The 18,559-nt window shown below is 41.4% G+C and overlaps 1 protein-coding gene across 1 annotated transcript in view; it reads right to left on the bottom strand.

Moving 5' to 3' along the window:
- LOC114667993 (zinc finger protein 709-like) overlaps window positions 1-18,559 on the bottom strand; it is a 67,582-nt gene that overhangs the window by 31,304 nt on the left and 17,719 nt on the right. The window lies entirely within an intron of this gene.

The raw sequence follows: 18,559 nt of genomic DNA, 5'->3' as shown, positions 1-18,559 counted from the left end.
ATAAAGTGGAGCCCAGTGGAGAAAAAGCCAGTTTCATTATTCCATTTCAAGCAAACTCTTGACAGGTAAAGTGGAGCCTCGTCGTACACAACAGGTCAGTTCCACCGCTGCCCCTCAATTCTATACTCCTAAGAACTTTATAAATATTAGCTTTGCCAAAGTTTTACATTTTTAACTCACCCCTTATTTTTTATGAATTGACCTTTTTTGTCATTTGAGGTTGCTCCCGTAATCATATCCTAATAATGACAATTAATGAGCAGAGCAGACGTGGGGGCAAACCACAGTGAATCATGAGGGGATTTGCAGCAAAAGTTACAAAGGTGGGTGTTCTAAATTGGAATGGAACAAGCATTTATGTGAATTACATGGAGACAATTTAATGTTTTATTCAGCGTTAGTTCTTAAGATGTTCGACATCCTGATTTTCATTTTGCATTTCCCTTTGATCTGGTTGTTTAGGCTGCTATTTTCTAATGGTCAAGCTAGTGGGCCTGACACCGAATTAGCCATTATTAGAATATATTTAAGGGAGAAAACTCCAAAGAAAAAATGAGTAGTGCTGGCTTAGGCACAGCATATGCTGGGAAATTGTTGAAAGAGACTGTCTACAGACACTTAAGTGCCATTTCCCCCAGAACCACAAAACTCCCCATTAAGCCAGGAGACACTGACACAAGTAAGACTGAGCACAGTATGGAAGGCACACATTTTGCACTTTTTCTTGGAGTACAGTGCACAGCATTTAGCACGGTGACACCCATCTCCCTCTTTCTTGTGCCACAACCAGTTTGAGAAAGTCAGAATATCCGAGGTGTCCGTCTGTTGTGCAGTCACATGCTACACCGACACAGTGGAAATATGATGGGCACTTCTTGCACAATCCTCCACCCCACACCGCACCAAATTGGTATTCTTGACACTTTTATTTTTATGGTTTTAAATTTGTGCAATATGGAATTCATGTCAATTTAGTTAATGTAATATGAGATTGTTCGTAGAGGTTGCTTTTCTTATTAAGAATATAAATATATAACTTCCAGTTCATCGTATTAATGGAACATTCCAGACAATCCGCTTAAACTCTGATGTAACATTTAGAAAGATTAGATTAGATTGGTATTGGATTGGAACGGTATCTTATATATAAACTTCTACACTTGGAAATATGTGTGTGTCTGTCTGGCCCACAAGTGCAAGGCTACAGTATGAATTTCAAGGAAGTGACTCTGTCACCAAAGTGAAACCACCGCAACTAATACACAAGCGAGGTGAGCACATCATCAAAACAAAACCTCCAAGGAGAGATAAACTCGCTTAGCCCCTGATAGATATTAGAGGTAAGCAGATCGGCAAAATGAAAGGGATAAGGAGCTGCTAATACACAAGTGATGCGATTGATTGATCGAAGTGCCAGAATCCATGGTTTCTAGGAGTATGGGCCTCCACAGCTAGTCTTATATATAAACATCTATGTGTGGAAGTGTGTGTGTGTGTGTCTGTCTGTATGGCCCGGATGTGCGAGGCTACAGCATGAAGCTCAAAGAAAGCGACTCCGTCACCAAAGTGAAACCACCACAAGAACAGAAACTCGCTTAGCTGCTAATACATGAGCGAAGTGAGCACCTCGGCAAAACGAGACCTCCTAGGAGAGAGAAACTCGCTTAGCTGCTCATAGATAACGGAGGTAAGCACGTCTGCAAAATTAAACTGATAAGGAGCTGCTAATACACAACCGATGTGATTAATTGATCGACGTGCCAGAATCCATGGTTTCTAGGAGTACGGGCTTCCACAGCTACTCTTATATATAAACATCTATGCGTGGAAGTGTGTGTGTGTGTGCCTGTCTGTCCAGCCCAAAAGTGCGAGGCTACAGCATGAAGCTCAAAGAAAGTGACTCTGTCGCCAAAGAGAAACGCTTAGCCGCAAATACACAAGCAAGGAGAGCACATCGGCAAAAAGACACCTCCAAGGACAAAGAAGCTCGCTTATCTCTTTCAAGGGTGGTGGTCAGTGTAACTAACCACCTATAGCAGGGGTGTCCAACCCTGGTCCTGGTGGGCCGCAGTGGCTGCAGGTTTTCATTCTAACCCTTTTTCTAATCAGCAAGCAGTTTTAACTGCTAGTTAACTCCTTTTCCCTTCATTTTAATAGCCCTGTTTTTAAGGATTCAGTCCTCTGAATTGATTTGTGTCTTCATTAAATGGCAGCCAAACAGAAATGAGATGTGAAATGAGCTGAGAGATGACCAGCTAAATGGAAACATCAGACTTCAACCAATTTCACTCCAACCAATTTCATAATAAGAAGCCAATTCCTGCTGTTAATTAAAGTCGTTATTGAATATCATTACTTGTTGCTGCTGTCATTCTGCCACAGCAGACTGTTGGTTTTCTGTATTTTCTAAGACCACCATCAAGATGTTTTGGTGATCTGAGCAGACTGACATGACAGAGACATTCACCTTTATTTATTTTCAGGTTAGCTGGTCATGTGGCAGCTTGTTTTGTGTCTCATTATTGTTTGTCTGCTCATTAAAGAAGAAGAAACAACTAAGGGGTCTGAGTCACATCAATTAAAACTAAGGGAAACAAGGTAATTAGCAGCAAAAATGGCTCACTAATTAAGAAGATGGTCAGAATGAAAACCTGCAGCCAACTCGGGCCACCAGGACTGGAGTTGGACACCCCTGACCTATAGCAAGCGCTTGTATGAGCGGTGGTTAGTTCTGCTCGCCACAGTTTTATTTTACTGTGCACTTCTCAGGCGGCAGCATTCCGTACTGACCACACGCCTGCGTTTAGCTATGAACCGCTAGATTGCAGCAAAAGTACAGGACCGCGTTTCAGTCACATGTTTACATCTTGAGTGGAAGTCTGATGCTAAGTGGATGCTATTGTAGTTACTGCTGTAGTTTTATGAATATTTCACTGGTGCTTCTAATAATTTGGATGAGTAATCTTTTTATTATCATTAAGTATTCATTCAGGAAATACGTAGAAGCCATTTTCTGTATTTACAAAAGTGTTCTTTCTCTTTAGAGCCGTATTTCCATATGGTCAAGGCAGCTAACCACCACCCTTGAATAACATCAGTTACGGCTCGGCGAAGAGGTTTGTCTGATGAAGAAATTTACCGTTTGGTTTGTGAGGAAATACCTTCCGACAATGAGAGTGAAGTGGATTCCATTGGTGATCCTACTTTTATAAATAATAATATGAATGATACCGGTAATGTCAGTCATGCTTTCAACGACGTATCAAAGAAAGAAAGAAAGAACAAACCCCGTGCACACAGTGTGGATGTGCACCATATGTAAAGTGCCACTGGGTTTGAAAGCAGGAAAGGGAAGTTTAATAAACGATCACATCTGACTAAATAGCCACTGTTAGGCTTCCTCCTGGGAACAAGAATGATTTTTGTTTTACTGTTTTTGAAGTGAAGAGCCAATAGAAATAAACTAGGATTAAACTGTGTGCTATTTTTTGAGTGGATAGACAACATTAGGTTTTCCATTAGGGGTACATTATTGTTTATGTGAAATTGTAAAATATGACTGCAAGTGTAATGTTAAAATAACAATATAACTGCATTGAAAGCCTCCTGAAATTATTTTGAGTGGATATTTGTTCCTGCTCCATTCAGGTAATTATTTAAGCAATATTTGTGTCCCTCAAAGTGTTAGCCGCTCACGCACAGGCGCTGCACTGTGATTGACTGATTGATTGAAGTGCCAGAATCCATGGTTGCTAGGAGCCAGGGCTTTTTCCAGCATGGCCTTACACAGTGTGATGGATGGCCGGCTAAATATTCCAGCCCACACCTCCAGGCCGCCAGGTGGAGCTCTCCCAACAGCATGGAGGTTCCCCGAATTCCAGCAGGGCCTTATGGACCTTGTAGTTTGTATGCGCAGCCCTGCTGGATACCATGGGGACCACCAGAAGCCGCTGTAGGGAGGCTCAAGGACGTATACATGTCCTATAACCCGGAAGTGTGTCATGATCACATGACAGAAAGGAACGACGTGCTTCCGGGTGGAAGAAAAGGACTTTTTAATCTGACCCGGAAGTGATAAGGAATCATGGACTGTAGGATTGGAACCACTTCCGGGTCAGGGGGTATAAAGGACTCTGGGAAACACCAGATGAGTAAGCTGAGCTGGGTGGAAGGGTGGCAACGCGTCTGGGAGAGGAGGATTGGTTATTTGTATTGATTATTGATTAGTGAGTATTGTATGTGTAGTGTGGAGTGGAGGGTGCTTTGTGCACATTATTATCATAAAATAAATAATAATTGGAGTTTTACCTGGTGTTTGGAATGATATCTGAGGGTTCAAGGGAGCTCTAGCACCCCCGACTGCGACAACAGCTAGTAAAGGCATAACATTTTCCAAACAGGTATGTACGCATGAGTGGAAACCTATAAAGAATCTTGAAGAAATGTCACTAAGATCTATAAGACTTGACCTGACTTATTATAAGCAACATGTTGTTTGGTTTGCGTATGTGTATTACCATTTTTATTTCTTCATTTTTGTGTGAATTGTTTTTGCTTTGAACTTCACTAAAAACCTTTAAAACAAAGACACTTGGACTGTGGAGTTTCTTGTGCTCACATCAAACTTGATGCTTGAAGCTTTCCAGTAGTTGTAAGACTGTGGAAACCTTCAGGATATGCAGCTACAATATGAAAAGATGCCATGTTAGTTTATACAACAGGAGACACATGCGACCAGAGAATGTGTTCTTTTGGAATTGCAGCCCCTGCTTGAAACTATACATCCCACAACAGATATATTAAGACTAGAGGTGTATGGCACAAAAGAAGGCCTGCATTTAACTTGCTTTAAAATGCAGCTTTCCCTCCAAATTTGCATTACAGCATACTATATACATGGGCAGCACGGTGGCGCAGTGGGTAGCGCTGCTGCCTCGCATTTGGGAGACCTGGGGACCCGGGTTCGCTTCCCGGGTCCTCCCTGCGTGGAGTTTGCATGTTCTCCCTGTGTCTGCGTGGGTTTCCTCCGGGCGCTCCGGTTTCCTCCCACAGTCCAAAGACATGCAGGTTAGGTGGATTGGCGATTCTAAATTGGCCCTAGTGTGTGCTTGGTGTGTGGGTGTGTTTGTGTGTGTCCTGCGGTGGGTTGGCACACTGCCCAGGATTGGTTCCCTGCCTTGTGCCCTGTGTTGGCTGGGATTGGCTCCAGCAGACCCCCATGATTCAGCGGGTTGGAAAATGGATGGATGGATGGAATTGCAGCCCCTGCTTGAAACTATACATCCCACAACAGATATATTAAGACTAGAGGTGTATGGCACAAAAGAAGGCCTACATTTCACTTGCTTTAAAATGCAGCTTTCCCTCCAAATTTGCATTACAGCATACTATATACATACATACAGTCATAGAGAAGCCATGGAGCTGTACAATTGTCTTCCAGTTCTTCAGTGGAGTCTATGGACGTTTGTATGTCCATCTTCATAGGAGTGTCAGGCATTTCTCTTAGCACAGCCTTGATGAGATGATGTCCATCTGTGCAAAGTGACTCCAGGGTCAGTGAGGCTCTGACAGGCCTTATATTTGATTGGGACACTCCCTGGACCTAAAGGTAGCCATGTGCACTTTCTATTGACCATTACTATAGATACTATGGATACTCCATCCTGTGTGTGGGTTAGGCTCCGCCATACCAATTTAGCACATTCAGTGACCTATTTGCATGTTCTTCTGACCAATACTACATATGGATTAGGCTCCCTTCAAACAATTCAACACATTTTTAAATTCTCTGCTTGGCCAGCTACATTCTTTACCCTTTTGCTCCGATCACTTACCTCCATTAAGGTCCCATTTCACAGTCCCCACGTTGTCACAGCTGCATGAGAAGATTTGTCTGTTTGGTGTCAATTAGCAAATCTTATAAAGTACTTAGACATACATTCTGCTTATTACATGTAAACTGTACAAAAGTCTGAGCATGCTGTCTGTTGCGTCATCACGCTCACATGTTATGCGTGAGCATGCGCACTATTATTTCTGTATCTGATACGCGGAAAACGCTGTACTGCATGTACCCGCATTTATTCAATTGTTTGTTGACTTTGTGTGCATCTGTTTGATGTAAGTTACGCTTTGATGTTTATTTTATTAGAAATAATTTTCTAAAAGTAATGATAAAGCTCGTAACGTTGTTTTACCAATGAGTTCAGACAATCCTTTATGTTAAAGTGTGTTCAGTTTAACATTCAAAACTGCATAAGTACATTCAGAAATGTTGCTTCTTTAGTAATATAAGTTCTTGAAGAAAACAGACTTGGTAATAGTTGCTTAAATAGTGATTTGTTTGAGTCTGTACAGCGCTAACGTATTTGGTTTATTTTATGTTATTGTATTTGAAATAATAATGCAGGTAAAAAACAGACAATAACTTTGTATAATGTTAACGTTTACCCCCCCGGGTGGAATTGAAGAGTCACATAGTTTGGGGGAGGAACGATCTCCTCAGTCTGTTAGTGTAGCAGGACAGTGACAGCAGTCTGTCACTAAAGCTGCTCCTCTGTCTGGAGATGATACTGTTTAGTGGATGCAGTGGATTCTCCATAATTGATAAGAGCCTGCTGAGCGCCCGTCGCTCTGCCACGGATATCAAACTGTCCAGCTCCATGTCAACAACAGAGCCTGCCTTCCTCACCAGTTTGTCCAGGCGTGAGGCGTCTTTCTTCTTAATGCTGCCTCCCCAGCACATCACCTCATAGAAGAGGGCGCTCGCCACAACCGTCTGATAGAACATCTGCAGCATCTTATTGCAGATGTTGAAGGACACCAGCCTTCTAAGGAAGTATAGTCGTCTCTGTCCTTTCTTACACAGAGAATCAGTATTCGCAGTCCAGTCTAATTTATCATCCAGCTGCACTCCCAGGTATTTATAGGTCTGCACCCTCTGTACAGCAGCTGTCCAACTCTTTGTCTTTTATTATCGGCCCCGGGCGTGGTTAAATCTCTTGGCACAAAGTCTCGTCTCACGGGACATGAGTTCTTGATATTTTAGTTTATAATTTAAAAACAAAATAAGAATCTGAAATCTAACAACTTCACATTAATGTTCGATAAATTCTGAAAAGAATGATACCAAACATATATATGTAGGTTTTAAAATAAGCCCGATTTTAAAGTGTGACAAAAAACGTGACCTAAAATTGTTACACAAAATCGTTGCACTTTTTGGCTTAGGATTTTATATATAGAGAGTAGATATATAGATGTCTACGCGTGGAAGTGTGTCCGTCTGTCCATCCTGGAAGTGAGAGGTGGAGTCGGGGGGAAGGGCTCCACCTGCGAGGATGCACAAGCAAGGCCAGCACGTTGGCAAAAAGAAACCTCAGAAGAAAGAGTCACTTGCTTATCAGCTATTGCAGAAGCGAAGCGAGCACATTGGCAAAACGGTATCCCTTTTACTTTTCCTCCTGCCGCTAATACACAAGCAAGGTGAACATGTCGGCAAAATGAAACCTCCGAAGAAAGACACTCGCTTAGCTGCTAATGCACAAGCAATGCGAGCATGTCAGCAAAATGAATCCTCCTAGGAGAGAGACACCCAGAGTAGTTCCTTTCAATTACCTGACATCTGTACATTTCAATTTATTTTCTGACGATTTCAATAGTTTCTAGGATTCTGGGCTTTTTACTGCACGGGCTTACACAGCTAGTACCATATATTTTTCTACTCCTGATTGACTCTGTAAGTAAAGTCAGCTAACTTCTTCTGATTTTTCTACCCTGTGCTTTAATGTCTCATGAATACAGATTGTTTAAATAAGTGGCCTATTTAGTATAATTAGCCTTGGTTTTAACACCTTACTTTGACTCAGTGTGGACTGAGGAGCTTCTCATTCAAGGCTTGTTAAGGACAAATTGATCGCCTGTGGCTCAAGTCCTGTTGAAAGCGTCCTGGCCAGTCAGTAATGTGAACTCAAGTGCCCATATGAATGGTGGTATTGCCTCTCCATATCTACACTCACGTAAGTAAGATGGTCTAGTAACTTGTGGAGCTTCTACCTCACCAACCTCCTGACACTTGGCAATGATTAGGTGAGGCTCATGGTCATATGTAGTCATATACAACTAGGGCAGAGCTGTATTGGTCGACCATGATGGGCTACACTGAGGACAACAGAATGAAGCATAAGTTTATTCGGTTATGGATTACTTGTGTTCTGTTTTGTGTGTTGTATTTACCCCATTTATTGACACCCAACCTACAGTTGTGCTGGAAAGTTTGTGAACCATTTAGAATTTTCTATATTTCTGCATAAATTTGACCTAAAACATCATCCGATTTTCACTCAAGTCCTAAAAGTAGATAAAGAGAAACCAGTTAAACAAATGAGACAAAAATATTATACTAGGTCATTTATTTATTAAGGAAACTAATCGAACATTACATATTTGTGAGTGGCAAAAGTATGTGAATCTTTGCTTTCAGTATCTGGTGTGACCCCCCTTTGCAGCAATAACTGCAACTAAACGTTTCTGGTAACCGTTGATCAGACCTGCACACCGGCTTGGAGGAATTTCAGCCCATTCCTCCGTACAGAACAACTTCAACTCTGGGATGTTGGTGGGTTTCCTCACATTAACTACTCACTTCAGGTCCTTCCACAACATTTTGATTGGATTAAGGTCAGGACTTTGACTTGGCCATTCCAAAACATTAACTTTATTCTCCTTTAACCATTCTTTGGTAGAACGACTTGTGTGCTTAGGGTCGTTGTTTTGCTGCATGACCCACCTTCTCTTGAGATTCAGTTCAAGGACAGATGTCCTGACATTTTCCTTTAGAATTCTCTGATATAATTCAGAATTCATTGTTCCATCAATGAAGACAAGCCGTCCTGGCCTAGATGCAGCAAAACAGGCCCAAACCATGATACTACCACCACCATGTTTCACAGATGGGATAAGGTTCTTATGCTGGAATTCAGTGTTTTCCTTTCTCCAAACATAACGCTTTTCATTTAAACCCAAAAGCTCTATTTTGGTCTCATCAATCCACAAAACATTCTTCCAATAGCCTTCTGGTTTTTCCACGTGATCTTTAGCAAACTGCAGATGAGCAGTAATGTTTTTTTTGGAGAGCAGTGGCTTTCTCCTTGCAACCCTGCCATGCACACAATTGTTGTTCAGTGTTCTCCTGATGGTGGACTCATGAACATGAACATTAGCCAATGTGAGAGAGGCCTTCAGTTGCTTAGAAGTTACCCTGGGGTCCTTTGTGACCTCGCCGACTATTACACGCCTTGCTCTTGGAGTGATCTTTGTTGGTCGACCACTCCTGGGGAGGGTAACAATGGTCTTGAATTTCCTCCATTTGTACACAATCTGTCTGACTGTGGACTGGTGGAGTCCAAACTCTTTAGAGATGGTTTTGTAACCTTTTCCAACCTGATGGGCATCAACAACTCTTTTTCTGAGGTCCTCAGAAATCTCCTTTGTTCGTGCCATGATACACTTCCACAAACGTGTGTTGTGAAGAGCAGACTTTGATAGATCCCTGTTCTTTAAATAACACAGGGTGCCCACTCACACCTGATTGTCATCCCATTGATTGAAAACACCAGACTTAAATTTCACCTTCAAACTAACTGCTAATCCTAGATGTTCACATACTTTTGCCACTCACAAATACAGTATGTAATATTCTATCATTTTCCTTAATAAATAAATGACCAAGTATAATATTTTTGTCTCATTTGTTTAACTGGTTTCTTTTTATCTAATTTTAGGACTTGTGTAAAAATCTGATGATGTTTTAAGGTCATATTTATGCAGAAATATAGAAAATTCTAAAGGGTTCACAAACTTTCAAGCACAACTGTATCTTGAAGGGGGGCTCTCTCTGAATTGCCATTAACAAGATTTTTCCCACTTTATTCCCCTACATTTTTTTAAATTTATTTTATTTTTTTTCTTAAAGACTGGAGTCCTTTGGTACTATGTCTCTTCAGAGAATCCTTGGGTACCATTGGTTTAACATTGTGTTGCTCATGGAGTCCCGAATGAGGCACATTACCTGCATTGTGAGGGAGCGTCAATTACAGCACTACGGTCATGTGGCGCGTTTCCCCGAGGGTGATCCGGCTTGTGAGATCCTCATTGTTGGGGACCCAAGTGGTTGGACCAGGCCAAGGGGACACTCACGTAACACATGGTTGTAGCATGAGGGACATGACGGTCATTTCCGGAGGGTGGGACTGGACCATGTGTCTGCCTGGGGGGTTGCCAGCAGGGATCCCAAGCTGTTTTGTTGTGTGGTGGGTGTGGCAACATGCTGTACCAGTGCATGCTCCCCAACCTGACTTGACTTTACTTTTTCTTAAAGAGTTAATTCTGGGGGTCTATCAAAAACAGAGCCCATTGAGGCATTCCTTGTGTGATGTTTGGGCAATAAAAGAAATAAACAATTGTTGTTATCAATTGCCTAAAAACAAATCCCAGAAGGGGAGAAAACTATCAAAACCCAGGCCACAAAAATGTTAACTAGTAATAATTTTATTTAAGTAAAGAATCCGTCAAACCAATGACCATCAGCAAAGGGAAGAAAACAATTGACAAAAAGAAGTACAATGCAAAACCAACATCCCAGAAGACAAAAGAAAAATGAACAGAAAAACTAATTTAGAAAACCTAATTCACAGAGGCAGAAATGCTAAAGACACAGTTCCAAATACTTTGGTTTTAGTAGCACAGTTGTTAGACCTTCTCGTTGGCTAGTTTAGCAATGTTTTGGCCTTGTTTCCATTTCTGGCCTTTATTCATTACCCTTGTGGCCTGCCCTAGTTTTATGAGCTCTGTCACTGCACAGCCGCCCATGGTGTGAGGTTATGGAGATTACTGTTGGCCAACAGGAGCACAAGAATGGAATTTGTGTTGTGGACATGGGAATGTCAACCAGACGAATGTTCAGTAGTGAGTAAATGGCCACAGATTAGTCTGACGCAGCTATATCCCCGAGAAGAAGCCACCTGATCCACAACTCTGAGAAGTTAGTGGTGCTAACATCTATAAGCACTTACCCAATCTCTACAAGGAAGACTATGTAAATCATGTGTAAGAGATGGCCGGGACGCCCCTGAGATTGAAGTATGGGGAAAAGCAGCTTTTCTAGGACACTGCCTCTCCCAAGACGCTAGATGGCAGCATCCCTGGACTGCAGTGGTGCCCCGGATTCCAGCAGGGCAATATGGGACATGGAGTTCGGCAACACAGTCCTGCTGGGTACCACGGTTGCCGCAAGGGGATGCTGTGAGAAGATGGTGGGAGAATAAGTTGCCACCTATCCCAGAAGTACTAGTGGATCATGAGGACGGAAACCCAGCTGATGAAAAACTCAACGTTTTCCATCTGAGCTGGAAGTGCTAGCAAGTCACGTGGAGGAAGAACAGAAGCATTTCCGGGTCAAGGACTATTTAAAGGACTGCTGAAGACCCAGCAGGTGAGCCAAAATATGGTGGTTGGTGGACAAAGCTTGCTGGGAGGTGTGGAGGAGAAAATAGAGAGAGAGAGAGAAGATTTGTGGTTATTGGGTTTATTATTTTGATTACTTTCCTGTTACTTTGTGGCTGTGGTGCTTAGTGGCACTGTTCAAGAAGGAAACGATTAAAAATACATCTTGGTTCTTTTAACCTGTGTCCTGAGCGTCTGTGTGTTGGGTTTAAAGGGGCAACAGTATAGTAAGATGTGAATAGTGAACAGTGAATAGTAAGATCTGAGCAAGAATATGTGAAGTTGACCATGTCTGAAGTTGAAACTAAAAAAAAAAGATCAAAAAGAAGAGTTGGTGTTGAACTGAAGGGCATTTTGAGGAAACACGGGTAAGAAGCATGCACTGATGTAGTGCATTGTCACACCCACCTCAGGATCCCAAACTAGGAACCCAGTGCAGCCATGCAACAGGTGACACCTCAGCAGCACACTAGTTCAGATGGAATGGAGCAGTGTGAGGATTTTTTATGGTGGCTGGAATGCCACAAAAGGATACAAAATGCAAATCAGTTACCATCTGAAGATGAACATGTGAAACAAAGTGGGCTTCGTTACGGAGGAACTGCAGAAATTGGGCAATTCGGTGCCTGTTTATCATCACGTTGATGTGATGAGAAGGCTTGCGTGCTCAAAGAATCTAAAGAGCTATGGTGGTGGGAGCTGAAGGTCCTAGTAGGGACAACCAAGCCAGGTGGTGCTTAGCGAGTGGTACCCTGGGACTCCAGCTTGCAACGGAGCAGAAGCTAACAATTCCACTTTGTAAAGTAGGTTTTGTTGCAAATACCAGATAGTATGCTCAGAATAGGAGTTAACAACAAGAGTGGGATCAAACATGGTGTATTACTGGATTAAGACAAAAAGGGAAATGATTTGATCTTGTAAGTGTGGAATGAACAAAAGGCCCAATAAATTGAGACCATTAAGTATGTAAATCAGGAGACATAAGACATACCGTATATACTTGGTATCATACTCGATCATAAAATCAGACCCCGACTTATACGCTAGTTCAAAAAAACGAAACTTACATTTTTTTTGACATCTTCTTGCTTCCTCCAATCTCGCACCAGTTTCTCAGATGCATCGAATTTTGTTGCAGCAGCGTAGTTACCAATTTCTTTCGCTACTTCAATGACTTTTAATTTTAAACCAGCTCCATGTTCTCTTCTGATCGAACTCTCCATCGTAGATAAGGGATGCTCTTATGATAAAGGGTGTGAGATACAAAAAACACAAATCAGTGCATATGTTGCTTCAGAATAGTTTGGGTATTACCGTGTGGTCACGTATGTACAATAGAGAGAGATAGAGAGGTTAGGAGCTCCCGCTGATACAGCGCATTGCCGCACCCACATTGGAAGTAACAGGCCATGTGCTCCATGGTTACTCTCTCAGGTGGACGTTAGCATATCATAATCTCTTGGACCGATAGCGTGAGTTTTCTGCATTCCACTTATATGACCAACATCATAAAATACCGGAAATTATACAATAAAATCAAGTCTCGACTTATCAACAGGAGAACCTATCTGTGCGTATATACGGTAGATTGTTGCAATCCGTAAAGTTAAGTGATTTTGTTGTTAACAAAAATTTTGTGGAAGTCTGCAGCCCCCATGATGTCACCGTTATAATATTAAGTTCCCGCTTATCCCATTTGTTTTCAGAGAAAACCCACACAGTTTAGTTTAGCAGCTATCATATTCAGTTAGTGATTCTCTATTAAATGGCCAATGTGCTATGTCTTTCTGTTTTGATTTATGGATTTTAATTCTTGGCTTGGCTTTGGTTCATGCGTGTTCTTCTGGTCTCTTATTTGTGAACACTGCCAGTAACATCCTTTTGCCAGAATAGTCAGGTAAGAGGGAAATGGGATAATGGCATATGGAAACTGGTCTGTTTTTGACCGGGTAGGGGAGCGAGTAGGAGCTGAAGCAGGTTATATTGTGAACTGTAAGATGAAACGTAGAGTCATAAATTTTAAGCAAGTCTAAGCAGATAGATGAGGTGGAGAGAAGGCCTCCTTAGGTGAATTCCTCAGCAAAAACACCCAGCTAAAGTAGTACTTCCTGTTTGTCAAAAGTTACAAACGCTTGCTTCCCAGAAGTCTTTTGAAAGTCTTAAATACCTCTTGTCACGCACGTGCGAGTAGGAGGACATTGTATGGACCAAGTGAAGGTAACTCCACGCCAGGCCAGGGGGTGGCGGGGTGCGCTAAACCTTCTTCTGTTGTCTCTGCAGACTAGATGCGGGAAAACCTGTCTGACTCATCCCTGAAAACATCACTTCTGGTTCCGGCGCCTAGGACGATGTCACTTCTGGTTATGACGTCGGAAGAAGGTCACTTCCGGTCTTGGCATATAAAGCCGTCATTATTACTACCTTTAATCAGTTCGCTTTTGGACTCCATTGAAGACACTTCTGTCTAATTTTCAAAACCCATTGCAGCCTGGGACAATACACGGGTGGCTGCCCCAAACCTTTTCGAGTGTGTCGAGTCTGATCATTTCACACTCTACATATGAGGTGGGGGGGTAACATAAATTCTTATCTGGAGGGACTCAAAGAACCTATGGAAATGTCACAAGAATATTATTACCAGCCATACCTCTGCATGCTCTGCACTGACTGGCACACTGTGTTAGTTACCCCTGGGACAGCACCATGACAGTTTGGTGGAAGCGTCGACACAGAAAGACTCCTTTCCAGATACCTTGGGACAGATCAGGAATTAGCTGGCTACATTCAGAGCATCTTATGGCTAAGCCTATGGAGGTAAAGAGAGCTCTGGGTACTTGGCTGAATTTACTGTCAATATTTCCAAATCAAAGGAGATCTTGGATCTCTTTGATAATTTGTCTTTGTGTAGTGCATCTGTATTAAAACAAAAGGTTCACTGCTCAACTCAAGTTGGTTAACAAAATAAAACAAAGAATAGTGTAAATGCTTACAGTCATATGAAAAAGTTTGGGAACCCCCTCTCAGCCTGCATAATAATTTACTCTACTTTCAACAAAAAAGATAACAGTGGTATGTCTTTCATTTCCTAGGAACATCTGAGTACTGGGGTGTTTTCCGAACAAAGATTTTTAGTGAAGCCGTATTTAGTTGTATTAAATTAAATCAAATGTGAAAAACTGGCTGTGCACAAATTTGGGTCCCCTTGTAATGTTGCTGATTTGAATGCCTGTCACTGCTCAATGCTGATTACTTGTAACACCAAATTGGTTGGATTAGCTCGTTAAGCCTTGAACTTCATAGACAGGTGTGTCCAGTCATGAGATATAAAGGTATTTAAGGTGGTCAATTACAAGTTGTGCTTCTCTTTGACTCTCCTCTGAAGAGTGACAGCATGGGATCCTCAGAGCAACTCTCAAAAGATCTGAAAACAAAGATTGTTCAGTCTCATGGTTTAGGGGAAGGCTACAAAATGCTATCTCAGACATTTAAACTGTCAGCTTCAACTGTAAGGAATGAAATCAGGAAATGGAAGGCCACAGGCACAGTTGCTTTTAAACCCAGCAGGTCTGGCAGGCCAAGAAAAATCCAGGAGCGGCATATGCGCAGGATTGTGAGAATTGTTACAGACAACCCACAGATCACCTCCAAAGACCTGCAAGAACATCTTGCTGCAGATGGTGTATCTGTACATCGTTCAACAATTCAGCACAATTTGCACAAAGAACATCTGTATGGCAGGGTGATGAGAAAGAAGCCCTTTCTGCACTCACACCACAAACAGAGTCGCTTGTTGTATGCAAATGTTCATTTAGACAAGCCAGATTCATTTTGGAACAAAGTGCTTTGGACTGATGAGACAAAAATTGAGTTATTTGGTCATAACAAAAAGCGCTTTGCATGGCGGAAGAAGAACACCGCATTCCAAGAAAAACACCTGCTACCTACTGTCAAATTTGGTGGAGGTTCCATCATGCTGTGGGGTTGTGTGGCTAGTTCAGGGACTGGGGCCCTTGTTAAAGTCGAGGGTCGGATGAATTCAACCCAATATCAACAAATTCTTCAGGATAATGTTCAAGCATCATTCACAAAGTTGAAGTTATACAGGGGATGGATATTCCAACAAGACAATGACCCAAAACACAGTTTGAAATCTACAAAGGCATTCATGCAGAGATGAGTGGGATGATTTGAAGCACGCTGTCCATGCTCGGCAGCCATCAAATTTAACTGAACTGGAAAGATTTTGTATGAAGAATGATCAAAAATACCTCCATCCAGAATCCAGACACTCGTCAAAGGCTATAGGAGGACAGCATCTAGAGGATGTTATATTTACACATGGAGGCTCAACTAAGTATTGATGTCATATCTCTGTGGGGTGCCCAAATGTATGCACCTGTCTAATTTTGTTATGATGCATATTGCATATTTTCTGTTACTACAATAAACTTAATGTCACTGCTGAAATACTACTGCTTCCATAAGGCATGTCATATATTAAAAGGAAGTTGCTACTTTGAAAGTTCATCCAATGAGAAACAAAAATCCAAAGAATTAAGAGGGGTTCTCTAACTTTTTCATATGACTGTATAAACGTTGTTGTAAGTAAACACATGGCAGTAAGGAGTGCATGGTGGAAATGAAGAAATGGAGAGGACTTGACCAGTGATAGAAGTAGGGATGGGGAACAGGTCTTCAAGTCAATTAGCTTGACCACGCTTGACTATTGTGTGTGAATTCTAACTTGTAATTATTTAATGTTTTTTTTTTCTAAGTAGTTACTTTTGTTTGTTTTTTTTTACGTAATTACTGTTATGTTTGCCTATGATTTAGTAAAATGTACACTGTAACTTAAAGTGTGCCTCCATTCGGTGTACTTTGTGCCTAATATGACAGACTGAGAGAATTAAATCTGTTTAGTCTCGTGCAAAAGAGACTACAATCGTGGCCAGAAGTTTTGAGAATGACACAAGTGTTGGTTTTCACAAACTTTGCTGCTTCATTGATTTTAGATTTTTTTGTCAGATGTTTCTATGGTATACTGAAGTAGAATCACAAGCATTTCAGAAGTTTCAAAGGCTTTTATTGACAATTACATTAAGTTTATGCAGAGTTAATATTTGCAGTGTTGGCCCTTCTTTCTTTTTTCAAGACCTCTGCAATTCACCCTGGCAGGCTGTCAATTAACTTCTGAGGCAAATCCTGACTGAATGGGACCAAAACATCCTCTGAGAGCAACTTCTCCCAACTTTCCAAGAACAGTTTGGTAATGATTCCTTGACTTATTATTTTTTTTTATTTGCCATTGTTTATTTGTCCTCTGCCTTGATGTAATGAAACATTAAGACATTAAACTGCATACATTTCCACTTGACCAGTAGTGTGTATATCTTAACACCAGCTACATTACAAGTAGATTATTCATGAGCTCATTTTAGCCACAGTTGTTGCTCACATTTGTTCCTTACATAACAGTGAAACACTTTACAGCTGCTCTCAAGAAATGCGGACTTTAAGGTTACAACTTACACGTTCTTACTGAGCCTTTTCAGTCGTCTATTTCTCCTACTAGCTGAAATACCCAGCGTTGCCCGGGAGAAAAATAGTGTTTTTTTTTTTTAATTGTATGACAAAAAAAAAAAACACAACTTTAAAAATAAAAATAAATTAACAAACAATGAAGACTCACTAATGTTCTTGTTTTGCGGTCTTGTATGTATGTTATCATCCAGTTGATTCTCTGAATTGGGCAACTCCATTTAATTTGAAAAGCAACAGGGCCGCGGTGGTGGTGCTGCTCAAACAAAGAATGCTGGCAGTCGCCTTCAGTTCGCCCTCTGGTGGTCGTTCCGAGTGTCAACTAGATGATAACATGAATACAAGACAACAAGATCACCCCCATCCTACCCAGAAGGAGTGGGTTAGGGCTGATTTCACCCTACAGTATTTTTGGTTGACCAATGAGAAACATGTGTACCAAGTTTCATGAAAATCGCTCCAGGCATTCGGACGTGATGCTGTAACATACATACATACATACATAGAATTTTATATAGCGAGATTTTAAAGTAGCATCACGCACCCGTTCTGAGATGCTGACTGAAAATGACACAGCTGACAACTGTCCAGGGATGGCATGACAGGCTTCAGCCCACCTGAACTTGCTCCTCACTCAAAAAACTCTGCATTAGATTAAGCAGGATTACGAATGTTAGATTTTATGTTACAAATTAAATGCAAAATGATATATTATGGGAACATAATGCTGAAACATTATAAAAGAATCTCAATATTTCCAAAATAATCATATGCAGTAATCTGCTTTGAATACTACACAATGTGAAGAGACGAGTATCTTCTTTATTGGTACTTCAAAACTTTCCTTACGACCAAATGAGAAACGTGTTAAAGGATAACAAACAGCACTAACTAACCAGTATTCCAGGCATCACCTCTCATATGATGTGTTCCTTTCCAGTCGGCACAGCCATGTCTCTGCACTTTCTGTTACTCTTTACGCTTGTGGCTTAAATGTCTTTCTGACACACGTAGGTTGTGTTTTTTTGGCAGGTGTCCCACATGGTAGAGACTTTGTGGTGCTTTTCTGTTTATAAAACCTCAGCAATGATACTACTTCTACCCCGTAGAATTCACACATCATTTTTCCACCATTTGTGTTCAGGCCACCGATCAAATGTTCAGCTCTCATCGGCTGTCTACATAATATTGAAGTTGGAGGTTGGCCATTTGTTTTACTTTGTTTGTTTCATTTGTGTTATCTAGCTCTTTGAGTATAGTTTGGTTTAATTCAAGTTGCCATTCAGGTCCTCATTACTCACACAAATTTGTCCATACCTTATTGCGGAGGTTTATCAGGGGACATTTCATCACATTAGAGTACTTGGTGTGGCATCCCAAGAATTCAATAGGAAAGTCTGCACTTCGGTGTACATGCAGTCAGTTTCCTACTTTCTGACCCTGACATGTCCATTCTAAAAAGCACTGGCTCTGTACATTGGATCAAACATTTGTAGTCATTTTACTTTGTCCTGAA

Source organism: Erpetoichthys calabaricus, chromosome 1, assembly GCF_900747795.2.
Source record: "Erpetoichthys calabaricus chromosome 1, fErpCal1.3, whole genome shotgun sequence".
Taxonomy (NCBI): domain Eukaryota; kingdom Metazoa; phylum Chordata; class Cladistia; order Polypteriformes; family Polypteridae; genus Erpetoichthys; species Erpetoichthys calabaricus.
This window is presented reverse-complemented; position numbering and strand designations above follow the sequence as displayed.